Source organism: Prionailurus bengalensis, chromosome C2, assembly GCF_016509475.1.
Source record: "Prionailurus bengalensis isolate Pbe53 chromosome C2, Fcat_Pben_1.1_paternal_pri, whole genome shotgun sequence".
NCBI classification, from domain to species: domain Eukaryota; kingdom Metazoa; phylum Chordata; class Mammalia; order Carnivora; family Felidae; genus Prionailurus; species Prionailurus bengalensis.
The window spans coordinates 76,339,421-76,367,130 of NC_057350.1; the positions used below are offsets into that span (position 1 = coordinate 76,339,421).

Sequence of the window (27,710 nt, forward strand, 5' to 3'; positions counted from 1 at the left end):
CTGTCAATGTAATCCATTAGCTGCAATGGTTATTTAAAACTATGACAAATGTTTTACAATGTTCATTTAAAAAATCCATTTCTTACATGATTGCACTTTCCAGGTAAGCTTCAGTCTGTGAAAAACATGTGTCTCTAACAGTGTATATTTTATCATCCTGAGTAGACATTAAGCTCGTTGAGGCAGAGATCATGACTTATTAGTTTTTAAACTGCCTTCTCCACCATGTCATTTAGCACAAACTCTGAAACATACCAAGTGTTTAATAAATGTATGTACTCTGGTTGAAAAGGAAAGGTTAGCAATGGTACTACTGTATGGTAGGAAGGGCTTAGAAATTAAAATGTTCTTTCTCAACTCGACTCAGGTGACTCTGGGGAATTCATTTAATCTCTCTGAGCCTCATAATCCTTGCCATCGCTACCTCAAGGTGCTTTTATAAGAAGCCAGTTAAATAACAGATGGGAAAGAAGTTGCCAACTGCAAGGCACGATCCAAATGCAAGGTGGAGATTTTTTAGGGTAAGAAAAACTGGTGCTGTTCAAATGTCCAGGAAAGATGAAAATAAATTCTTTCCCAGTTCCCTCTGCCTTTTAATACTCACAAACATTTACTGAACATTGGGCTAGTCACTGATGGTGGGAGAAAGGTCACACATACCTTGAAAGACACAGCCCCTGAATTCAAAGAGCCGGGAATACAGGAGAGAGGGTTTAGCTAAGAGGTGGAATTTGTGCTCTTCCTACAAATACTGGGCCTGAGGAGCAGGGAACAGGGATGCCCTGGAAATTCACAGGGCAGATTTGAGAGCTTCTGAGGTCTGGTGCTTGCTGGTTGAAGAGCAGGTACTCTATTCTAGGGTCTGAGAGCAGTTGGTTGATGTGACATTTGTTTAAGAATGGATCCCCAAAAACCTAATACATAAATCTTCTATTCCCACATTGAGTTTTAAATGGTTATGTAGGCCATGGTGCATATTTGTGTGTCATTTGTTATTGAGCAAAAACAGTGAAAGCTGGAAGGCTTCAATTTCTTCTACTTGATAGTCATATCATCTGTTTACAAATACCCCTTCCTCTCCAATGTACTTTTATAGATGCCACTGTGATGGCTTGGGGCTCTTACATCATTGGCTCTTTTTAATAGGTTTAAAATCCTTTCTTCCTGATTTTGTGGCTTCTTCCAAAACAAAACTGCAGAAAAATGGATATTCTAAGGATCTGTTGTGAATTCACTGGGGAGTCTGCAATTTCCCGCAGAAGCTTGTTGTCCCAATCAGCTTTGCTGAAAACATCATGTCCCAGAGTGGGAAAGAGAAAATACTGTGAATAGAGTACAGTGGTTGAAAGGAAAAAGAATGTGTTATCTCTCCTGAGAAGGGTTTCATTTAGCAAAGGCTTCCATGGTAGCCATGCAGAACTTGCCTCTTAGGAAAGGGGATTCTGGCAATGATGCTAAGAACAGCAGGAAGTAGGGGCTTGATGAAACTGGGGAGAGGTGAGCATGGTTAGCAGAACAGGAATTGCAGGGTTTATTACAATCAAGGCCTTAGTGTCTACACATACTTATTCCCAAACTGCTTTTTCTCCCAGGACTCTGCATTTTCAGAACTACCCATCACGGGGTTGTGCTTTCTCGGGACATTGAATGCATTTCATTCATTGCCTACAGCCTAAGCTAAGATACATGTAAACCTAAAGTAAATCTCATATCTGGCTGGGGTGACTTTGTGCTACCATCCCTCCAATTGCGTGGGTAATTGAAAGTGGTTAAGAGGAAAGCTAACTTGCCCTAGGAACTTGATGAAACCCCACTCCTTCAGCAGTCTTCTGTGGTGAAGCAGGTGCTTTAGTATACTGGAGTTTTAGCTTGTGATATAAGTAAACATTTCCTAGAAGACCTCAAGTAGAACTCAGGTCAAATCTTGTGTTGTATAGGCCTCCTTTTCACGTACAGATTTTTTTTTTCACTTCTATGTCAGGAACTGAAATCCTTCTCTGCTCTGGACAAGGCACTGGATTATGTTGCCAGCTGGTGGCTCAGCAGGTGTGCCTGTTTTCCGGTGGACATTCTGAGCATCGTTGCCATTTGTCCAGCTCAGTTTGGAGGCTTTGGGCAAAGCTCAGACAGAGAATCTAGGCAGGCTTCTGAATTTAGAAAGAACTCTTTCTTCCTGCACAACCTGAAGATGAATAGGAATAAAATTATATGATGCAAGTGGCTAGTACAGCTAGTTCTTTTGGGAAAGGAAAAAATTCAAACACAGAGGAAAAAATGGGAGCATGCTTTATATTTTGTTTGCCTAAGAAAGACAAAGATCTAATGTGTTTCTTTCTCATTAAGAGGCTAATAGTCATCAAAGTGTTCCCTAACTCTCTGACACATAGGCATTGATTTCACCTGCCCTCACCACATCATAAATGTACATGTGTCTCCTTGGTCTACAAGGCTAGAAGGTGGAATTTGGTCTAGTTCATCTTGGTAGCTTAATTGTTTATCACAGGCCTCCTTGCATGGAGAGTGCTAAATAAAGGTTTTCTAAGTGTTGAATGAAACATACAAACCTCTAAGATTATCTTTAACATTATTAAGACTTTTTTTAAACATTTTTTTAATGCTTACTTATTTTTGAGACAGAGACAGAGCATGAGTGGGGGAGGAGCAGAGAAAGAGGGAGACACAGAATCCGAAGCAGGCTCCAGGCCCTGAGCTGTCAGCACAGAGCCCAACGCAGGGCTTGAACTCACAAACTTTGAGATCATGACCTGAGCTGAAGTCAGACGCTTAACCGCCTGAGCCACCCAGGTGCCCCAACATTATTAAGACTTCTTAAAGAATACATACAGTACACCTGTAAGCATCGCCATATTTTCACGAGATAAAGCACATGCATCTTCAAAATTAATTTGTCTTTCCTTTTGGAAACTATGCAACATCCTAAAATTGCTTTATTATTAATCCATTTAACATTTGAATGAATGTACATGGTGTGTCTGAGTGCAAGCCTCATGCAGAATGGTGCTTTATTTTTCTTTAAAAAAACAAACAGGTTTAAAAACTGTCTGGTTCCCATGGGAACCAAGACACAGACATAGAATGGAGGAGATGAAATAAGATTCATAGTTTTGTGATTGTTGCTACTGCATAGCATTTTCCAAATCCTTTTATTTTGAAGGTGGCATTCACACTCAGCAGGCGTGAAACAACTTTATTTAACCAACTTTTGCCTCCTAAGTACTCAGCAACTCCTTTGAAATGGAAGAGAACCAGAAACAGAAAATGCCAATTTGTCTGGCCTTGCCATTTAGCATTTGTAGCGAGAATTGACACTTAACTTTTAGATCTGATTGGAAGTTCATTAACTTAACTGAGTTAGTGAAACCAAGCAGCCAAGGTATTTGAGAATTTAATTCTGGATGCCTATGGGATGCTAGGAATTATGCTATAAAAATAAATAAGATGGAGTCTCGGCATGCATGGATTTTATATCCTCTAGTCTAGAAGAGAATGACTACAGTTTGCATGTGGGGGGATCATACATTTCCACTGCAATGTCTCTTTCCTAGGAGAATGGTTTAACTGAACCCCCGGATACTTACTAAGCCTTGATAGTGGCCAAGACTTAGAACTAAGCACTGCAGGGTGCAGTCCTTGGCTTGCAGAGTTCACAGACTAGAATTCATAGACCGGTATGAGAAAGAGGAACATAAACCGACTTATACTACAAACCAGACTCCAGTAAGTGACAATATGGATTTAGAAAGAGCACACAATGAGGTTACAAGGATGGAGGGACTCTGACTGAAAGGATGAGATTGGTGCCTGGCATGGAGTAAGTGCTCAGTTGTCATTTGCTCTGTGAATGAATTGTTTTAATAATGGTTAGTGTTTTATTAATCCAAGAAATATAAAAATGAAAGTGAGATAACAGTTTTACTATGTATAATTAGTCAATTAAAAAAAAAAGAAAGAAACCCCTGAGTGCTGATGAAAATTCCTAGTGTTTATCTGCTAGCTCTGCTTGGAAACCAGGCTTCTTGTTAAGATACCCCTAAGTCTCAGCCAACCTTCTGCCTCCTAATTTTAAGTTTGTTCAGTGGTGTAACAAATTTGGCTTTCCAGATGGTTTTATACATAGCCCTGGAAGGCAGAAATGAATTTATGATAGCTAGATTGATCTATATGATGATAATGTATCTCTAATTTTAAAGCACAATGAAATTTCAAATGTCCTATCTGATGTTTCCCATAAACAATGAAAATGTTATAGATATGATCATGTTTCTGGCATATTCTGGATATTATAAACTGAAAAGTAACGGAAAAAGCTTTGGTCAGACCATGCATGTCAAATTTTGTCTCAGTATATGAGAAGACATAGCCATGTAATGCATCAATCCATCTTTTTCAGAATTTAGGTAAAGTGAGTCATGGTGAATTGATAACATTACTGACCTGAAAGATAGAGCAATTCTTGGCCTTTGGTGATCACTCTGCAAAACCCCACTTTATTAGTCATTTGGCTTCTGTCTTGAGCATCTTCTGACTTGAGCACAACCTGAGTTGTGTGAGGTATGTTTTCATCTTTGTAGTTTTTAAAAAATTTTTTTAACGTTTATTTATTTTTGAGACAGAGAGAGACAGAGCATGAACGGGGGAAGGTCAGAGAGAGAGGGAGACACAGAATCTGAAATGGGCTCCAGGCTCTGAGCTGTCAGCACAGAGCCCGATGCGGGGCTCGAACTCACGGACCGCGAGATCATGACCTGAGCCGAAGTCAGACGCTTAACCGGCTGAGCCACCCAGGCGCCCCTCATCTTTGTAGTTTTTAATGCATATATGTTCAGTTGTGTTTGGAGGGCCAGCGGAATGGTTGACATTTAGTATTGTAGAGGCACATAGTTATTCAGAGTGTATTCTCAGAGAAAACCCCAGAGTTATTTATGATAGTGGAAACTGAAAGCAATCTAAAACGCAACAGTAGGGTAAAGACTAGGTACATTAGGAGAACAACTCAGTGGAATAGTATTTGGTTATCAGTAATGTTATAAAAACTTTGTAACAACAAAAGATAAGCATACTTAATGTTGAAAAAGAAAGCTATAGGGGCGCCTGGGTGGCGCAGTCGGTTAAGCGTCTGACTTCAGCCAGGTCACGATCTCGTGGTCCGTGAGTTCAAGCCCCGCGTCAGGCTCTGGGCTGATGGCTTGGAGCCTGGAGCCTGTTTCAGATTCTGTGTCTCCCTCTCTCTCTGCCCCTCCCCCGTTCATGCTCTGTCTCTCTCTGTCCCAAAAATAAATAAAAACGTTGAAAAAAATTTTAAAAAAAGAAAAAGAAAGCTATAAAGTGTTATGCATATCATATATACAATAGATTGTGCATCCTTCTTAAGTGGAGATCATGCAGGGGAGTGGGCTAATCCTGAACTTCTCTCTGTCTAAATATATGTGTTATAATTTCTGCTCTGCAGGAGGTATACCCTGTTGGTGCAGAGGCTCCCTGCAAACTGTTCTGTTCCCAGAGCTGCAAACAAAAATCCCTGTATACTTTCAATTACTTCCTCAACAAGAGTTTCAGTCTTCTTGCCTTTGCCCTAACTTGAGCTGAGATCTAGAGTGGTGGAGGCACTGGGAACCTAAGAGTCTCAGAGACCCTTTTATTGTCCCTTTGAGAGAAACTCAGTATTTCTTCCTCAAAAGGTTTCCATGTCCGCATTCCATCTCGTAGAAATTTTCTGAATATAATATTCTCCTTTCCTACTATGTAGACTTTTAATTGAGGAAGTATTTGCCCCCTCATTCCCAAGCACTAAATGTCATGGCTTAGCCTTAATGTTAAAAGTTCAGTAAAAGTATATTTCTTGCCAGTAAGTGGGGGGGGGGGGGGACATTTGATGGTGGAATTATTTCAAAAATATTCTCCCCATTTCAAATTAATAACAACTAAAATGAAAATAAATGTTAATAGATGTTTCAGGGAAATTAATATTACTGGAAAAAACTGATCTGAGATGTCCAAGCCCACAGACATCCAGAATAGCTGTAATATAGTTGTGAGCCTTTAGTGCTTCTTTTGACTTTGTGTTCACAATTAATTGCCTGGTTATATACTAGATACCTTCTCAGTGTTGCCTCACCTTTATGGTTACATCTCCCCCTCCCCAGATCTACAGCAGTCAACAGCTAGAACCATTTCTTATCTTTGGTGAAGTCTTGGTTAATGGCTTGATACCTTTCATTGCTTTTTGGAAACTTGCTTCATCATATGAAAAGGTGAACCATGTAGTGTGGTGAATGTGCCTTTCATGCTTTGCTGTTTCTATCCTAACTACCTGTCAAGGGAATTTCCCCATTTTTTCATGTTGAATCTCTGAAATGCACCATCCCTTTGTATCTTGTCCTTACTGACGAGCCTCATTTCTTTTTAAGTGTCTGAAGTAGATCTTTTATTCATAAACTTTTGCTTTTTTTCTTTTCCTTCTACCAGACATTCAATTGTTTTTACTTCTTTTGTTCATATCACTCTTTTTGAGTATATAACATTCCTAGACTGCATTTGTACCAGGCACCCCACATGTTTAATTTATTCTGTGGATAAAACATAAAAAACACTATACTTTTGTATGAGAACTGTGGAATTAGAACATGCAAGCCTTTCTTGGTAAGACAAATGTGGATACCTGTATGTTTCTCTTTTTGCCAAATCTTGATTAAAAGGGAAGTCATAGACCAAGACTATTACATGGGGAAAACAAAATCTCCTTGGTCTTACAGATGTATTATTTAGAGAAATGAACTATTCCTTTAGAAAAATACTTTGAGCTGATGAAGAAATGGTATTTAAATCTAAATTAGTTAAATTTTATCTAAACAAATGAACTTGGCTTACTGACTACTCAAGACAAAAGTGGATATGAGTGTGAGATTGAAGGCTAATCCCAGGGGACCATTGTGGTGGGACAACTGAGACCAAGATTTCTTGCTTTAAGCAGAGACAACCTCCCCTGCCCCCAAGACACACACCCAAATAGGCAGAAGTGGTCACAGATCAGTAGCATCCTCTGACTCTTGACCAAAAACAGAAACAAAAAGCAAATATTCCCTGGAGGAAAACAGCCACAGTAATCATTTTTTAATAATACTTTAGAGAATTAGAGTGCTTTTACTTCCATTATTAGATATAACTCCCAAAGACAAAGAAAGATCCTCATAATTTAAAGAAATAGATTCAGGGGTGCCTGGGTGGCTCAATCGGTTAAGTGTCCATCTTCGGCTCAGGTCATGATTTCGCGGTCAGCGGGTTCGAGCCCCATGTCAGGCTCTGTACTGACAGCTCAGAGCCTGGAGCCTGCTTCGGATTCTGTGTCTCCCTCTCTTTCTGCCCCTTCCCCTCTCATGCTCTGTCTCTGTCTCTCAAAAATGAATAAACATTTAAAAATTTAAAAAAGAGATTAAATGAAATTTGAGCTTACAGATAACATCAAACTCTTAAAACAAAAAGCCATTCTTTTTTTTTTTTTCAATGTTTATTTATTTTTGGGACAGAGAGAGACAGAGCATGAACGGGGGAGGAGCAGAGAGAGAGGGAGACACAGAATCGGAAACAGGCTCCAGGCTCTGAGCCATCAGCCCAGAGCCTGACACGGGGCTCGAACTCACTGACCGCGAGATCGTAACCTGGCTGAAATCGGACGCTTAACCGACTGCGCCACCCAGGCGCCCCAACAAAAAGCCATTCTTAATGAGAATCACCAGGTAAAACAGATAATAAATTTAGACCCTTAACAACCAAAAACTTCCTGTATTAAAATTATCAATTTCAGACTATTAAAGAGCGCTGTATAAAATATTTAAGAAATAAGATTAAAAAGCTATACATAAAGAAGAAACAAGAGATTTTCAAATGCAACCAAATTAGTGTCCAAAAGGAAAAAATACACCTTTTAAAAATGGAAAAATTAATTAAAATTAAAAATTCAGTGGATGTTTTACTAGCATATCAGACAGAGCTAACAAGAGAATTTGTGAAATGGAAGCCATATATGAAGTGATTACCCTGATTGTAATAATACAAAGACAAGGAGATAGAAAATATAAAAGGTTAAATGATAGTGGAGGTCACAATAAATAGTTAGCTCAGAGTCCTAGAAAGAATGAATAGAGGTAACTGAGAAGAAAATTCACTGAAAACTGTCTGGAACTGATGAAAGACTTATAGATACACAAAGGAACTAGTTTTGTTGGGCTTCCATAACAAAGTACCATAGACTGGGTAGGTTATAAACAACAGAAATTCATTTCTCACAGTTGAGGGGGTTGGGAAATCTCAGATGAAGGCATGGGCAGATTTGGTGTCTTCTGGGGCCCACTTCCTGGTTTATAGATGGCCATTTTCTCATGATATAAAGGGTAAGGGAGCTCTCTGGGGTCACTTTTATAAGGGAACTAACCTCATTCATGAGGGCTCTACTCTCATGACCTAATCACCTCCTAAAGGCCCCACCTCTAAATACTAACACATTAGGGATTAGTTTTCAACATATGAATTTTGAGAGGACATTCAGTGTGTAGCAACTAGGTAGGATAATAAAAAAGAAATACACACCTATGTATAAGGAAATAATATATCAAGGATTTATAGTGAAATTAAAGAACACTAAAGAAAAAGTGATCTTAGGAATAGCCAGAGAGAAAGACCGACCAGATTCAAAGGAACAATAATTAGGTGAAGAGATCTCGTAAAGATGGAAGCTAGGAGAGTAGAACAATAACATCCAAGTTCTGAGAAAATCACAGCAAGTTAGTGTGTGCAGTCACGAGAGCTATGCCCTGAACAATTCCAGGGGAAGTGCCATTCATACAGACTTCAGTTTGTATAGCGTCCCCTAGAGTTAGCCAATGTGCAGAAGATAGAATTTAGGCTCCAACAAAACCAACTTTGAAAAATGACCCCAAATCTTTCAGGAAGTAGAGGAAGAAGCAATTTTAAACTTGATTTATGAGGTCAACATAACCCCATTACTAAAACCTGGCAAGAATATTACAAGAAAATTAGCACAGATATAACAGCCACAAAAAATTCCTTAACAAACACTGAAAAATATATAAAAAGGATAACAAACAACAGCTAAGTGGACTTTATCTTGGAAACAAGGTTGGTTTATCATTTGAAACTCATCAGTATAATTCATCATATTAACAGAATAAAGGTTTGAAAACATCGATCACATGATTATCTCAACAGATACAGAGAAAACATTTGACAAAGTTGAGCACCCATTCATGACAAACAAAACAAAACAACAAAAAAAAAAACCTCTCATCAAACTAGAAATATAAAGAACTTTCTCAGAGTGATAAAGAACATCTACAAAAATCCCTATAGTTTACCTCAAAATGAATGGTTAAATATTGAATGCTTTCCTACTAAAACTAGGAATAAGACAAAGATGTCCAATTTCACTAGTGTTATTCCATATTGTACTGGAGATCTTTGCCAAAATAAAAAGACAAGGGAATAAAAATATAATTTATAATGTTGAAAATATGCATATTCTATGTATTCCACCCCGAGGCAAATGCTGTGGATAAAACTCTTACACATCACCAAGAGACACATATAAGAATGTTTAGCCTACATGGTTTAGAGGAGCAAAAGTCTGTTAGCAAGTCAATGTAATAGATACATACATTTTAGTAATTAGCACAATAGAATACTATAGAGCCATGAAATGAATAAGTTAAAACTGTAGTTTTACATGGATAAATTTTAGAAACAGATTTTCGAGTAAAAAAGCAAACTGCAGAAGATTAAGTGCAATATACACTAAATACATGTGATGATATACCAGATCTTGACACATTCTCTGTAGGGGGTAGCTGTTTTTTTTTTTTTTCGTTTAATGTTTATTTATTTCTGAGACAGAGAGAGACAGAGCATGAGTTGGGGGAGGGACAGAAAGAGAGCGAGACACAGAATCCAAGCAGGCTCCAGGCTCCGAGCTGTCAGCGCAGAACCCGATGTGGGGCTCGAACTCACAAACCGTGAGATCATGATCTGAGCCAAAGTTGGTCGCTCAACCGACTGAGCTGCCCAGGTGCCCCAAGTAGGGTGTAGCTTTTTAGTAACCTCCTAACTACAGTAATCTACTCAATCCCAACATTATTTATCTCCAGTGCATAGATACCTAAGGACCTAATAATCATCACAAATATAGCTTTTTATATGATAGTGCCCTACTCAATAGTCATAATGACACCAAATAAATTTCAAGTATTGTAGGCTGGTTTCAGTTCTTATGGTTTGGCCATAAGGCTTTTAAATGTTCTTGTTGCCAACCATGATGCATACTGTGCTATCAAACTGGTAATTATCATGGTGTTTCCATTCTCTCAACTCTTCCCCCAAGACCTGAGGTTATTATCTTTAAATCTCGTTTCTTGACACAATGACATAATACAAAGAAGGTTGTTAGAAAGTCAAGAGACTTGGATTGTATTCCTGTTCATTCTCTCTATATACCTACTGTGTAACCATGGGAAATTATCTAAATGTTTATCACTGAGCATTGTCAGTGTGGAAACAATCATGTTTACAGTTAGGGCAGTGAAACATAACAATAAAAGATTTCTGGGGACACCTGGGCGGCTCAGCCGGTTAAGCGTCTGACTTCGGCTCAGGTCATGATCTTGTAGTTTGTGAGTTCAAGCCCTGCGTTGGGCTCTGTGCTGACAGCTCAGAACCTGGAGCCTGCTTCAGATTCTGTGTGTGTCTCTCTCTCTGCCCCTTCCCTGCTCATGCTGTGTCTCTTTCTGTCTCCAAAAGTAAATAAATGTGAAAAAAAAAGATTTCTGGTCCCTGAGTAATATACAGCTTCCAAAGAGATGAAGGAAGGTACACAAGTAGTGACCACACAGAGCAAAGCACAGTACTCATTATGAAAGAAGCACAGATAATTCTATGGGGATCCCAATGATGAAGCAATTACATTTCGTATTATTAGTGGAGACTAGGAAATCCTTCATGATTGCAGTGGTATTTGAACTGGGAGTAGGAGATAGTGGTTGACCATTGTTGGAAATGTATTCCAGGTAGAGGAAAGTTACTGAAGTGTGTTGCACATACCTGACAAGCTGTGACCAAAAGAAATACTCTGGATAAGAGTTTTAGAGGCTAAAGGAAATACAGGATTGATATAGAGTTTACTATTTTTACTCTAAATCACTCTAAATTAAGACTATTGGATATAGTAGCCAAATGATCTGTTCACTGTTAGAAGCTGAGAAGGGACCATGGCCAGCCTTGTAACTGGATACTTCACTGAACTGTATCATATTGATTTTTCTTTGTATTCTAATTTTAGGAACCAATTTTTATTTATATGCTCAGTAAATGAACCTTGACTACTATGAAGGGTCAAACATCTTTTGTACTCAGTTTTGTTTATTTGGGTGAGCCATAAAATGAGTACCTGATTACATTATGTTTGTTACAATTGTACAGTCATTTCATCAAAAGTTAAGATGTCAGTATACCTGGTATCCTATGTTGAGTTTTACCTGTGATCCATGTTGAGTTTTATTTGGTGTCCTGTGTTGAGTTTTACTGGGGTTGAGTGTTGCCTATGGCTTCCAGAACTTGCTTTGTGATTAAAATTACATATAGTGTCAGTTTTCACTTTTTCCTCTTTTATAGGTTCCTATAAGTTTATCTCTGTGTAGTGGGGAGTCCAAGTATAACATATATTGTGGTGTGATACTTTTTCTTTGAGTGCCTAAGAGAATGAAGGAGACTTCTATCAAGTGACACTAAGGTTAGCCATTTTATAGAATTAAGTATTTCTTCCTTTCTCACCTGATATGCTTTTATTTATGGAATGAGTATTTCAATGTAGCAGAAAAATCACAGGGGTTTGCAATTAAAAGATCTGGGTTTGGGTGTTGGTTTTGTCTGGGCTGCACTTGAATTTCTTCATCTTGTAAGATAGTGTATCAGTTAGGGTCCATTGAAGAGACAAACCACACAGGAATTTGAAAAGGGAAAGTTTAAGATAAAGATTATTAAGTATTACATGGATTGAAGTAATGAAGAATTGTCTAGTAATAAATAAATAGAGTTCTATGGAATGTAGGAATAGCATATATAAGGAGCAGCTGTTATCTGTAGGGCTGAGGAAGAGTGCTAAGGTAGAGTCCCCAACCTCCACCCTTGGCTGAAATCCAAATCCCTTTGAAAGAGGCAAAGCCATAGCTCATTGGTTGATGGAAAGGTCACTGAAGTACCTCACCACTTGGACTTGCTAGAAGCCTGCTTCCTGCAATACTTGGAGAGCAATACACATGGAATTGCTGAACCTCAAGACCTGCTGTAGAGTTGCTGGAGTCAGCACTGGGGAGAGCTGCTTGATCCTGGGCATTGCTAAGCCCCAAGCACTGTAAGAATTAGGAGGTGAAGAAGACTTCCTCTGTGGGAATGAGACATTTGAGTAACTGCATTCCCCAGAAGTGTAATGCTAGAGAAAGCATAGGTATGGTAGGAATTGAACCCTGGAAGATGCACAGAGAGTTGGGCTGACCGGAGCTTGCTGTGCAGGGTGGTGTAAGGCCTGGGATGCATGGTATTCACATTGGCAGATCCATGCCAAGGTGGTTACTGGGATAGTGATGGGACCACTAGCTCACTAAAGGATTGCACATTCTAGGCATATGACTCAGGCCAAACACCACTGGATTCGTCTCACATACTAGCTGCTGGCTTCTATGCAGTGACAATAAGAAGAAAATCAATCTAGTATAGTAGCTCACTAGCAAACAGGAAGAAAAACCCCTTCCTCCAGTGCCCTCTACTGACAAAGCTTAATATTATGCTTGCTGGAAAGGAAAGAAGCTGAAAAAGTTCAAGTCCATTATCACAGCACAGATAATGAAAAATAGATTTGAGCTGAGACACAATAAATTGATAACTTGTACAGATAAAGATGTATCCCCCGGAATGTCAAGATTATTGAATTAGATTTGAATTTAGAAGCATGTTGTGAACTCTGAAACAGAATACAAAAATTCACTGTTGGCTACAGCTATAATTTGCTGAGATTAAACATGATATTGACATAAATTTACAGCGTCAGAGTTGGATGGGTACGTTGCATTTCAGCAAATCTGTCATTCTGGCTTTTAGGGGATTTATTTCAGGATTATATTTAAGCATTGTTGTACCTGAAATTAAACTTATTTGAGCCTCTTAAGCTAAAATGCCCTGCGTGTTGGTAGCCATTAGTCAGTATAACAAATAATATCTGTTAAAATCTAGTTATATGACAGACATTAAAATGCATTTACTCTTGCTGATATTAATATTCTTAGCCCCATTTTTGAAATGAGGAGTTGGGGTAATGTAACTTACCAAGACCACACAGAGTTGAACAAAGATTCAAACTTTTTAAAAATGTTTATTTATTTTTGAGAGAGAAAGAGACAGAGTGTGAGCGCAGGAGGGGCAGGGAGACATAGAATCTGAAGCAAGCTCCAGACTCTCAGCTGTCAGCACGGAGCCCAACACTGGGCTGGAACCCATGAACCGTGAGAACTGAAGTCCGATGCTGAATCAACTGAGCCACCCAGACACCCCAAACCAAGATTCAAATCAAGGTTTTTCTCATCACACAATCTATGCATATAACTGAGAACCAAAGTTTAGTACCTCCCGAGACCAGGATAGTGTCAAGGTGCTGTAACTTGGGTAAAATGAATATTTACTTTGGACTCTTAATGTCTATGTGTGGTCGGCCATTCTGGTATATATCGTGTCTCCCACTCCACCACCACCACTGCCTTTTTTATTGGTGAATGTTTCCTTTTGTATTTGGGTGTTCCTCACTAACACATGAATTTGGCACTAGAAGTAAAGAACAGATAAGCAGAAATTGATTTAAAGTCAGTCATCCAGCTCTAACATCAGAAAATGCTTTTTTAACTTATTTTTTAAAATTTATTTATTTATTTGAGAGAGAGACAGACAGAACATGAGCTGGGGAGGGGCAGAGACAGGGAGACACAGTCTCTGAAGCAGGCTCCAGGCTCTGAGCTTTCAGCACAGAGCCCAATGCGGGGCTCGAACTTGTGAACTGCGAGATCATAACCTCAGCTGTGAGTTCATGATGCTTAACTGACTGAGCCACTCAGGCGCTCCAGAAAATACTTTATTTACCCAATGCAGAATAACTGGATGAGGAACATTCAGGAAAAAACAACTTTCCTTCCACGATGTTGGTAGATGTCTGCAACCCTTTCACTAAAATGTGTTTTGGGCTAAATATATGACTGAAAAAAGTGTAGATAATCATAGAAACTTATATGTGATAGTCACAACCTGGAAATAAACCGTGCATCCATCAACCCTGGAATGGGTAAACATAGTTTACCCAAAACATACTTTAGGGGGCGCCTGGGTGACTCAGTTAAGTGTCCAACTCTTGGTTTCAGCTCAGATTGTGAGCTGTTTGTGGGCCCCGCGATGGGCTCTGCGCTGACAGTGTGGAGCCTGCTTGGGATTCTCTCTCTCCCTCTCTCTCTGTCCCTTCCCCACTCACGTGTGTGTGCTCTCTCTCTCAGAATAAATAAATAAACTTTAAAAATACTTTAAAGTAGTGAAAAATGAATGCAGCATTGCTATACACAACAGTACGGATGAATCTTGCGGATGTAATATTGAGCCAAAGAAGTCAGGAACAAAGTATATGAAGTTCAAAAACAGGAAAAAGTCATTTATGGTGCTATAAGTACAAAAAAAAATACCTTTGGAGGGTATTGCTTGGAAAAGGGTATCAGGGAAGCTTTTGGGTGCTGTTAATACTAAGTACTTGTTCTGAGTAGTAGTTGTGTGAGAGTAGATATTTGTAAATTTCATAGAGCAGAGTGGATAAGATTTATGCACTTGACTATATAATGTTTCAATAAAGTTATAAAATGTTTAAAATCATGTTTTTTTGAAATAAGAAAATAGTAAAAAATAATATAGTAATACAATTGAGTATTAAATAGCCATTGAATGAAGCTTATGAAAGGTTTTTAAGTAAAAAGAAAAAAGTGCTTAGTTTACAATGTTGAGGAGAAGCAAAATACTGTCCAAGCTTGACTGCATGACATTATCCCCACTGTGTAAAACAAATGTCTAGAAAATTACTAGGAAAAGCAAAATCAAATAACAGTACTATAGAAATGGGTTATTTTTCTTGTTTCTACTTCACTAAGTTTTTCAAATTTCCTGCAATAAACGTATACATGTTTTTAATAATCAACTGTAATAGTTATTGAGAAACATGAATATTTGGGGGGGAACTCTTCATCTTTAAAGACCCCTCTGTTTTCTCATTACCTAGACAATAAACCAAACCAATTTATCTGAATGCTCAAGAGCTCTGGAAAATGGCTCCAACCTGGCTTTCTAGCTTGACTTTTCTCTGCTGCCCAAGCCTTCTCTATGCCTTGGCCACATTAGACTTCATCATTTTGTTTATTGATTCAACAAATGGTTTTAAGCATCAATTTGCCAAACAGTCTAGGTATATAGCAACAGATAGGAAATGCAATGATTTCTGTTGTCTTGGTTCCCATTCCCTCTCTTGGGGAAGGCAAAATATAAACAATCGTTTTGAAGTTTGGTTAGGTTGAAGATGGGAGAAATCCAGAGTATTACAAAAGCATATACAGCAAGAAGACCACCTCTGGTCTAAAGGGACAGGATTATTGCTAGAAAAACAGTTTTGCTTAATCAAAGATGGCAAAGATAAGTAGACGTCTGCCAGTTGTGAAAAGGTAGGACATGTGATGGTGGAGAGTGGGGAGAACAACGGATTGTGGCCTCAAGAAGATTGAAGAATTGTTGAGGAATGGTGGAAGGAAGTACTAGAAGGGTGAGAGGGCAGGAGTCAGATTTGGGTGTTTGAGTTGAGGGTTTCAGAGGTGGTACAAGCCCACGTCTGACATGGAAGTGGGTTGCTTGGGGGAGTGTGTGTGCAGGGAAAGATCATTCAAGGTGAGGATGCCAGTCATCTGAGAGCCGATGTTGAATGGGTTCTATGTGTGGATGCTGACCTCACTAGAAAGAAAGTGGGGGTGGGTAGAAAGAAAGGAATAACTCTGCTTGTTGGCTGCTGTTTGTGCTGTGTCCTGTCTCAGCTACCTACACTGCGCATCCTTTTAGGCCTACATGGGACTTGACTGATTCTATCAGACCATCCCTGAATTGCCCAATGTGAGGCATTTTTCCTTCCTTTGATTCTGCAGCATCTAATGGCTCATTACATGAGTTGGTGCTCACTAAACATTTGCTGAATTTACTACTTCTGTGAGGCATCACTATTAGAAACGGATGTGTTGAGCCAAACGAACTCTGTGTTTTACATGGAACTATTGTTATGTTCCAGTGGTTGAGGCCAATTGATCTGCCTATTCTGAAAGCAGTTCTGTCTAGACAATAACAAGTCATGGTTTTCATTTTGTATAAAGCAAAAGAGTTGAGAAAAAGTTTCCACACATTTGTGCCAAAAAGGCAAAACTATGGCTTTTTAAGTAGACACTTAATGTTTTTACTTCTGTTCAGTGTCTGGCTATAGTCTCGCTTTTCTGTAGATAAACCTGCAATATCAAATGAATTGCACAGATTCCAGACAGATGCCTCCAATGTCTGGAATCAAGACAAATTATATCACTTGGCTGTCACAAAGAATGCCTCTTCTGATGTTATGGAGCAATTTGTTTAATGACACAATTGCTAGGCTGTGGAACAGATGACTGTCTCCTTTGTCGCTCAGGATTCCTGGGGCACTGCAGACAGCCAAGCAGTTGCAACATGATTGGTGTGTCTGGGTAACTGCAGTATCAGTGCCTAAGTGGGCATGAGAGGACTGGCTGTATTCCGCTAAGGGCAATTGGTCTGCTGCTTTTAAGGTGGGTGGGAGGCTACTTCTTAGTGTCTGTGTTGTAAATCTTCTTGCTTGGCTAATTGCTTTTAGCCAAAAGATTCCAAGCTTGGGATGAATTCTTTAAATCTTGTCATATGTAATATGCTGATGCATGTCGTGTTGTTGGGTCCTCTAAAGAGATGAGTGGGACCCTCCTCACCTTCTGGGATTTCTCAGAAAAAACACAGATCTCTGATGAGCTAAAGTATAAAGGTGGAATAAAATGACTCCTTTATGGGGTGCCAGTTGAGCATCTGACTGAGGCTGAGGTCATGATCTCATGGAGTTTGAGCCCCATGTCAGGCTCTGTGCAGACAGCTCAGAGCCTGGAGCTTATTTCGGATTCTGTGTCTCCCTAACTTTCTCCCCCTCCCCCGCTCATGGTCTTTCTCTCTCAAAAACAAATAACCATTAAAAAACTTTAAAAATATTTTTAAATGACTCCTTTATAACATGTATAAGGATGTGACTGGGCAGAAGGACTCAGAGGAGAAGGCATGCGTTTAAATTTTCTCGAATAAATTGGGAGAGCTTCCTGGACTGTTCCAAGAAGTTGGGCTATGAAAAACTACTAATAGTTTAATACGCAAGAACAAGGCAGATCACTTCTTAAATTACTTAATCTCTGGATCAAATGCAAAGAGTATTGGGGACTTTATATTTTAATTTTATTTTTCATTCAAATATAATTAACATACAGTGTTATATTAGTCTCAGGTGTACAATGTAATGATTCAACAATTCTATACATTTTTCAGCCTCATCAAGAGAAGTGTACTCTTAATCCCCTTTATCTATTTTCCCTATGTCCCCACTCACCACCCCCCACCCCGGGCAACTACCAATTTGTTCTCTATATTTAAGAGTTTGCTTTTTGTCTGTCTCTTATTTCTATTTGTTCATTTGTTTTGTTTCTTAAAATTACATACGAGTGAAATCCTATGGTATTTGTCTTTCTCTGACCGACTTATCTCACTTAGCATCGTAACCGCTAGGTCCATCCATGTTGTTGCAAACGGCAAGATCTCATTTTCGTTATGAGTGAGTAATATACCATAGATCAATGGAACAGAATAGAGTCCAGAAATAAATCCACACTTTTATAGTCAATTAATCTAGAACCAAAGAGACAAGAATATACAATGGGAAAATGACAGTCTCTTCAACAAATGGTGCTGAGAAAACTGGAGAACCACATGCAGAAGAATGTAACTGGACCACTTTCTCACACCATACACAAAAATAGACACAAAATGAATTAAAGACCTAAATGTGAGACCTGAAACCATAAAATTCCTAGAAGAAAACATAGGCAGTGATTTCTTTGACATGGGGCCACAGCAACATTTTTCTAGATATGTGTCCTCTGGCAAGGGAAACAAAAGCAAAATTAAACTATTGGGGCCTTTAACTGGAGTCCACAGTATGCAGGAGAATCAACTGGAGTCTAACTTGAAATGCCCATTACTAGGTTCCAGCCCCAGAGATTCTGATTTAATTGTGGTATAGCTAGGGCTCAAGACACATGCACTTAAAACAAACAAACAAACAAACAAACAAACAAAACAACCAAAAACACATTATAGGTGATTTCAATGTAAATGGTCCATAAGCCATTCCTTTCACAATCGCTGGTGTTAAATATGAAAAGGTGACTGTTTTTTGTAAAATGGATGGTAGTTCCAAGGAAAGGAGAGATTTCCTGAGGGAGGATTTAATGGAAGAGCAGTAATTAGTCTCTACTTTAAACCATGGGTGGAATTTACTGCTCAGAAACTATGTAAATTTTAGTTTGAATGTGATCTGCATAATTAGTGCTCATTTTTCTTTGAATTTCTGACTGCTTCAAATCTTTTATGTAAAGAAGGGAAGCTAGGGTTGTCCTTCACCTTAAATTTTACCCGAGGACGGATTCATTGTACAGATATTTCTGTTGCCACTCAGAGAATACCTAGGACGGAGAATTCATAAATTCAGGATTTGCTTCAGTGACTGGAAGGTGTTCACGGCATTTTAAAATAGTCTTCTTAAACGTGTTTTGAGAGCTAAACTGAAAACTTGGACCAACCTGCAGAGCAAAGCATTTTCCACTAAGTCCACAAGGTGGCAGTCTCCTACCATTCCTGGCCTCCCATGCCTGGAAGCGGGCCTGGCGATGGTGTGTCCAAAAGCAGAATCTGGGGAGATCTTGTCAGCATTACGGAACAGGCTTGTTTGAATTGTTCTTAGAACATGCGGAATGACAGGATACTTTGCTCTTTTTCTACTTGTTCCAGTCTTGTCTAAATGTGAAGGTCACATTATCCAGTTCCAGAAACAATGTTAGGATCAATTTTGAACACAAAAACAGGCTCACACAAAGCCAAGAGGAAAAAAGACAAAAGAAAAAAAAGTAAGACAAAAAAAAATGAGGTCTGTGAGTGAAAAACCTGTAATCCTAATAAATACATAAATGACAAAATTGGGAAGTAAGAGGAGAGAAGGAAGTGTGGCAGATGGTGAATTCAGGTTCAAAGACATTGAATCAAATATCTCTTGCTCTTTTTCCAAGGTCAGCTCTCAAGGTCAGACTGAACAGCACAGGAGGGAACGTGCACTGTGTGGCATGCTGGTCCAAGTTCTAGGGTTTGGCTGAAGAACTCGACACAGCCAGATTGATGGTCATTTTTCTATTTTTTCCCTCACAATCAGCTCATTAAAGTTCATGCAAAAGTGTCTGTGATCCAGTAGAATCTTATTGCTTTATAAGACACTACAGGGACTCCTCGGAACTCCAAGAATCTATGGTCGCTGAATTTAAGGATAGATCCGTGAGTCCCTGGATGAGCCTGATGCCTGGCATTATGCCAATACTGCATCCCTCAGTACCAGTGCTTATCAGCAATTATGTGTGAACCCTCTCATTGCCACCTGCTCTGCTTGCTGCTCTCCTAATTCCCATAAGCTACAGAGCGTTGCACGTACATCATAGAGCAACACCTACCGTGAGGGGGAGTTTTCATCTAGGCTTATTTTGTGTGAAGCAAATGCCTTCAATATGAGCAGGAAGGGTAAAGCAAAGTCCGACCAAAATGTAGATTATACTGAGCTAGAACCGGAGTTTAAAACAATTTTTGTTTTCTAAGCTTACAAAGAATATTGAGATACATTTGAATCCAGGCCCTAAGCAAAACATTATTTGAGGCATTAAGCCAAAATGAAGTTATTAGCTGCACATCCTCAAGCAGGTTGCTGATTGTGTTGCAAGCTGCTTTTCAAAATCTTCAGTAGCCTCCAAGATAAAGTTACTTAGCTAAGTATTCAAAACTCACCATCAATATTTCCAGCCCTATTCCGCACTACTGTTCTGTAATGGTTCAAGTTATTTATCTTTTTATAAAATATATATCTTATGCAGTATCATCTACTTTTTTTTTGAAGACTTTTTATATACAAGAGACAAAGAATATTCCATTCTGACTGTGATTTAGAGGCTACTGTGATAGAGCTGCGGAGAGCAATGAAATCCTCAGTTAAGGTTAGTCCTGAGTAACTATACTGCTTACACATGTAACAAAGAAGATGGAGATCATAGCAAATGTCTGGATTTCTCTGTAATAAGTCTTCTCTAAAATCCAATCTTCCCAAATAAAAGTCATTCTTTCAGCTTATTGATAGACCCATGTGGCTTCTGTTTTTCTATCTGGTAGGATTTAGGGTTTCTTTACATAGGGCTCATCTTGATTACCAGGCAGCGTTATTTTGGCACCATTCAATGACACTCTAATTGTGACCTATGTGACATACAGTAGATTGAAATTAGGCTACTAAAATGTATGTACAATTAGTGGGGTTAAGGCGAGTCAGCAGCAAAGGCTGTGTTTTATTGTCTTTCTCAGGAAAAATAAATTGTATTGAGTTAATGGGACCTAGGAAATAGAATTCTGGTACAACTCTGGAGCTTTGAACTATGAACAGAGACATTCTGTAATGGTTCGAGTTGTTTCTGGAAGCCCAGGGCAATCTTTGTGAGGTAATTGCTACCTGCCCGTCTTTGCCCCACAAGGTTCTGGCTTTAGAATCGCTGAGGACTCACTTGTTAAACAACTGCATCTCCTAAAGTAGAATTTCTCTTGCTGTCCCTTGCACAAGGACAAGAAGAAAGTAACAGAGCGGATCCAAGGGAGGAATCTGAGACCCGTCATTTGCCATTTGAAGAGCTCTTTTCACTCTGGAAATGAACAGTGCTCTCAGATTATCTTCCTACTCTTTACTCTCAAAGGGATAAAGAGTTTCTCGCTGGCTCTGGGGCTATGACAACAAGGTGCCAGGAAAAATGTGCAGCATCACTGGGAGAGGTTTTGTAGGAGAGGAAACCAATGTACTAAAGAGAAGAGACTCACCTAGGATCAGAGAGTGAGTCAGTGGCTGAACTGGGGTTAGGATTCCAGTTCTCTGATTACATGATTAATAAATACCCTTTCTACTCACTGTATCCTCCATTAACTTCACTCATTCAGATATTCATTCATACTTGCCTTTATTTATTCTCTACTCAAGAAAAATAAAGAAATCTGGCTTTCTTTTTTTAATGTTTATTTTTATTTTTATTTTTATTATTTTTTTTTTTTTTAAATTTTTTTTTTCAACGTTTATTTATTTTTGGGACAGAGAGAGACAGAGCATGAATGGGGGAGGGGCAGAGAGAGAGGGAGACACAGAATCGGAAACAGGCTCCAGGCTCTGAGCCATCAGCCCAGAGCCTGACGCGGGGCTCGAACTCATGGACTGCGAGATCGTGACCTGGCTGAAGTCGGACGCTTAACCGACTGCGCCACCCAGGCGCCCCAATGTTTATTTTTATTTTTGAGAGAGAGTGAGAATGGGATGGGGTGCAGAAGGAGGAGGGGACAGAGAATTTGAAGCCGGCTCTGTGCTGACAGTAGTGAGCCTGACATGGTGCTCAAACTCACAAACCGTGAGATCATGACGTGAGCTGAAGTCAGATGCTCAACCGACAGAGCCACCTAGGCGCCCCCTCTGACAAGTTAGTATGCATTAAGGTACAGGATCCCATTGAGCTGAATCTTCAGAGATTAATAATTCAGGCAACTGAAACTCAGGGAAGTGAACTAATTTGCCTACTTTTCCATAGCTAGTTAAGTAGCAATACTGGCATTTTCTTTTTCTTTTGCCTTATACCATTATATCCTTACCGATACCCAACACACTGTTAGGGATTGGGAAATATATGATATTTATTGTACCCGGATTGAGGTACTTTATCCCAGAGCGTTTTCTACAACGTGTTAGAAAGGTAAGATGTGGTTACTACCATCAGTGAACTTGCACTTAACTTGGAGAGAGATGCAATATAAATTAAAATTTAAATAAAACTGTAGGTTTTATCAAATTATCAAATTAGTGTATAATATTTTATGGGACAGAGAAATGTTATCAGCCTCACAATGGATGCTCATATGGATTGGTAAGTTAGATGGTGTAGCTGGTGAGTAAGGCATCATTTGTTTTATTTTCAATTTGTTGAGTGATTAACATGTATTAGAAGGGTAAATAGAGTTGGGTTTCAAATGTGGCAGATGTTTGAAATCCTCTTACCATCTGCAAAACAGAAGATTTAAAGAGATACTGCCCTATATCTTTGTGCCCCCTTTCTTTTTAAGCTATAGTGATTCCAGAAAAAAAAATTGAAAAATGCTTAAAAACTAGGAACGAAGAAGAGAGTTAGTGAAGGAAAATCTTGAAGCTCAGTACATAAAAAATTTAAACTTGTGATCTTATTCCCCCTGGTGTCTTTTGGCAACATTGCCCTATTTAGTGAACGGTATTCAGACTAACCCATTATTCCAGAAACCCTGTTATGGGTAGATCACTGTTGACTCATTCTGTAGCTTCCACCCCAAACCGCATCTGCCTAATCAGTAATTACTATACTGCCACTACTTAAATCTTATTTCTTTCACCTAGACTGCTGCAAAATACTCCCAAACAGTCCATCCTGGGACCAAATGCCCCCTTCACTTGATATTTTCCATGACTTCAGTCAGAGTGACTTTTCAAAATGCATTTTTCCCCCACTTTATCTCATCAACTCTTCAAAACCTTTCAATGGATATCCTATTGCTTTTGTGACAAAGACAATTTTTTTTTCAGTATTAAAAAGTTTCCCCTTATTCTTTGTACTCTCACACCACAAAGTCTTCTTACATACTGTTCCCTTATCTGAAAAAGTGTTCCCTTATCTGAAAAAGTTACCTTTATTCTCAGCCCTTGGACTTCAGGTCAACATTTACTTCTTCAGCAAAGACTTTCCTGACTACCCTCTGCTTGTATTATACTTGCACCAACTATGTGCCTTTCCTTCTTTGCAGATGCAATTTCACATTTAATTTGTATGATTATTTGATTCCCTTTTGGCTCTCCCAGCACTAGACTCTGAGCTCAGTTGTGGCAAGAACCGGATCTGGTTTTGCTCACTTCTGTATCCTCATGCATAACACGATGTCAAAAACATATGAGGAAATCCCTATATATTTATGGAGTGGATGGTCTGAGAACATGGGAATATTCTGATTCTACAAAGGAAAGATTAAAGAGTGGCTTAACAGGGATCTTCATGGGAAGCTGTATTACACTGAGAAAAGCTTGATGTTCCTTTTAGATCCACTGAGAAGGGGTAAAAGTTCTACATTGTATAGGATATAAAGAAATATTGAGATGAATTGCCAGTGGAGGCTTTAAAATCCATAAAAATAATACTGATCGTAGCAGAATATGTGTTAACAGGAGAGAATAAAGGCTGGATCAGTGGACTGAAGGGGCTGCTGTAGTCAACAAAGTTTCTATTTCAATAAAAACCTCCAGTCAACTTTACATTTCTGCTTGAATCTTAGACTTAATATCTGAATCTGATTGCCCTCATACATAAGAAGATGATAAAGTCAGGGGAGCCTGGGTGGCACAGTTTGTTGAGCGTCTGACTTTGGCTCAGGTCATGAGCAGGTTTGTGAGTTTGAGCCCCACATCAGGCTCGCTGCTGTCAACACAGAGCCCACTTCATATCCTCTGTCCCCCTCTCTCTGCCGCACCCCTGCTTGTGCCCTCTATCAGAAAAATAAATAAACATTAAAGAATATTTTTTTAAAAAGGTGATAAAGGCAAATAATCTCGTGTTGGTTATCTATGTGTTGGGTGGTTCTGGAAGACCCACTTCAAAGAACATTCACACATATGACTAGACCCACATAGTTAGTGTTGCAGGTGAGGACAAAGTGGGCCAGGAGGGTTGCGCACACTTTATGACCCCTAGGCCCACAGTGTTTTATTTAGTTCAGCTCTATGGAGGCGCTGCTCTCTGACCAGAAATAAATTCTATTCTTTTGAAACCAGAGGGCTTTATAAGGTCAGAGAGGCCTGCGGGCCACAGGAACTCTGAAATGCAGCTCATGTGCACAGGCTTCTTTAATAATACTGTAAATGCCACTGTGATGATGTACTGGTAAAGCATGAGCTTCTTTTGCTGGACTTCTGATCAGTTGTCTTTGTCATGAATGTTTCCCTCTTTAGTGATACCTGCCTGATTACAGCAATAACGCTGTGCCTTCTCTGGGGACTCTGCTCTGGCTTTTACCCTTCTAGGCTGGAGCTGGAGACCTCTTAATGAGTGATATGACTGCACTGGCATCAGAAAATAAAAAAGACCAGGAATCCCTGGTTCTACCTCTTGACTGATAAGGACAGCCAAATCTATTCTCCTATTTTCCTGAGGATGGTTGTTTTCTAGATTGGCTGCAGAGTTTCAGAACAGCTTAAAATAAACCCTTTGTAGCAGTCTTTACCTTCCCAAATCAATTTAACAAATGATCAGTGCAAGCCTTAGGTGGCAGATATGCAGACGACAAAGCATACTCATTGTCCTCAATCATTTTAATTTTTTTTTTCAACGTTTATTTATTTTTGGGACAGAGAGAGACAGAGGATGAACGGGGGAAGGGCAGAGAGAGAGGGAGACACAGAATTGGAAACAGGCTCCAGGCTCTGAGCCATCAGCCCAGAGCCTGACGCGGGGCTCGAACTCACAGACCGCAAGATCGTGACCTGGCTGAAGTCGGACGCTTAACCGACTGTGCCACCCAGGCGCCCCTGTCCTCAATCATTTTAACATCTGAAAGAGACATGCAATTAGGTCATGAAATGTCATTATAATATTAGAGAAATGAAGAAAGTACAAAGTTGAGAATCATATCCAGTTGAAATCAGAGATAATTTCAAAATACATTTGAGATTTTTAAAAGAATACAGGGTGCCTGGGTGGCTCAGTTGGTTAAATGCCCGACTGAGGTCATGATCTCATGGGTCGTGAATTCGAGCCCCACATCATGCTTGCTGCTGTCAGCATGGAGTCTGCTTGGGATTCTGTCTCTCCCTCTCACTCTCTGCCCCTCCCCCACTCATTTGTGCACTCTCAAAAATAAATAAACATTTAAAAAAATAAAAGAATGGTAGGAGCTCATGAATGGGCGAAGATGAATAAAATAGCATCCTCCAGTTTGAGGTGCTAAGAAACAACTTGGGCGGTATGTCCAGAAGGCAATTGGAAATGAGAGACTTAAACTCAGGATAGTTGTAGGAGTTTGAGAGAAAAGGTTGGATTCATCACTACAGAAAATACTGTTCCAGTTAATTGAGGTGATATGACTGCCAAAGAAGAATAGAATTCAGAGAATACATCTATTCAGGGACAAAGGAAAGAAGGAGAGACAGACAATGGAGCTAAACGAAGGTGTATCAAAGAGTAGGGGGCAGTGCCTGAATCTCAAGGAAGCTGGCAATTTTAAGTAGAGGGTTTTTTAATGTTTATTTTTATTTTTGAGAGAAAGTGAGTGGGGGAGGGGCAGAGAGAGGGAGCTAGAGATCCCCAAGCAGGCTCTGCGCTGTCAGCACAGAGCCCGACACACAGGGCTCAGACTCACAAGCCTGTGAGATCATGACTTGAGCCGAAATTCAGAGTCAGGCACTCAACCGACTGAGCCACCCAGGCACACCAAGTAGAGGGGTTTTATTCAGCAATGTTTCCAGATTATGGGCGGCTGAAGAAATAAGTCAATTTGGAATGGAAGTTACTAGCAAATATTCTCCCTCTCTTTTTTATAAATTCCACTGGCTTTTCCTTAAAACTTCTGGCTAAAGGGCATTGCTGCTACCCAACTTGTTCTTTATACAGGAAGCAATTTTCTCTTTAATCGCCTTATATTTCACAGATGCCTTTTAATACCAACACTATTCTTTACCTTCCTAATGATCTTGCGCCTGTTTGTCAGGGCTTCATTGTCATCTTTGCAGCTCAACTGGCTTCTTTCTCTAGGCACTACCCTCCTTAATAGCCTCTCATTCCTCCTCCTTTTCACAGAGAGTTCTTCCTCTTCCCTCTGGTTATCTATGACCCTTTCTCCAGCATCTCTTGCTCCAAGTTCCTTCTAATGAATCTAAGACATATGCTGCAAAGATGCAATTCAGATTATATTACTCTCATCCCTGAGCTCCTTGGCACAGCATAGAGTGACTCACTCAAGAATGTTTTTTCAATGAATGCATTAACATATTAATCTTCGTGTCCTTTGGCACCAATCCGGTTTGCCGTGGGTCCCTGTCTTTGGTCTTTGTGGTTTCCCAGACACAATACAATGTTGGGAGACACAGCACCTCATATGTAATCAGCCATCAGAAAATATGGGCTGCAACCTAGTCTTTTCTGGGAAGTGTCATCCTAAGCATGACTTTTCCTACAAGTTTGAACCTACAAGCAAAGAACCCATTAATCAGCAAGCTACTCAGAAACAGACATAAACTTAAAAGCTTATCTTGTAAGTGCGCTTATTTGGGGAAAGTAACTTCATCTGAATGGAACCAGTGGCTCTCCTAGCCTGGTTGCACATTAGTCCACCTCGGGAGCTCTTTACACCTACCCATGTTAGAGCCTCATCCCAGACTACTTAGCTGAGTTCATCATTGTTCCTTTCAAAAGAGGTTCTCCAACTGTGGGCCCACCTCAGCAACATCAGTGTCACTTGGGAACTTGTTAGATGTACAAGTTCTCAGCCCTACCTTGCACCTCCCGAATCAGAAATCTGAGAGTGGGGGCCCCCCCAATCTGTTCTAACAAGGCCCTCCAGGTGATTCTGAGGCATATGGCCATTTAAGAACCACCAATTTTCAGTACTTTGACTTTCTCCCACTGTATCCAAAGGGGCACAACAAGACGCAAAAGAAGGCATTTCTTTCTGGCACCTCACTACAACGCAGTATATCATTTTGAACCCAGAGGGCTGCTACTCCTTATCAGTTAATATTGGATCATTATCTAGGAGGAGAGTGAACTTCTTCTTCTTTTTTTAAACGTTTATTTATTTTTAAGAGACAGAGAGGCAGAGTGTGAACGTGGGAGGGGAAGAGAGAGAGAGGGAGACACAAAATCTGAAGCAGGCTCCAGGCTCCGAGCTGTCAGTGCAGAGCCTAATGCGGGGCTCAAACCCACCAAACAGTGAGATGATCATGACCTGAGCTGAAGTCAGATGCTTAACTAACTGAGCTACCCATGCGCCCCGAGAGTGAGCTTCTTGACAGGGCTTTGGCCACATCATCCTGGGGCCATGGTCTCTTTTCCTTGGAGGCCCAGCATGCAGCATAGGGGCTGCTAGGAAGTAGGTGTTCAGCTGGGGCAAGAAGAAAACTTTGGGGCTTACTCGAGCTA

The 27,710-nt window shown here is 39.8% G+C and overlaps 1 protein-coding gene across 2 annotated transcripts in view; it reads left to right on the forward strand.

Annotated features, from left to right (window-relative positions):
- FGF12 (fibroblast growth factor 12) overlaps nt 1–27,710 on the forward strand; it is a 559,298-nt gene that overhangs the window by 234,627 nt on the left and 296,961 nt on the right. The window lies entirely within an intron of this gene.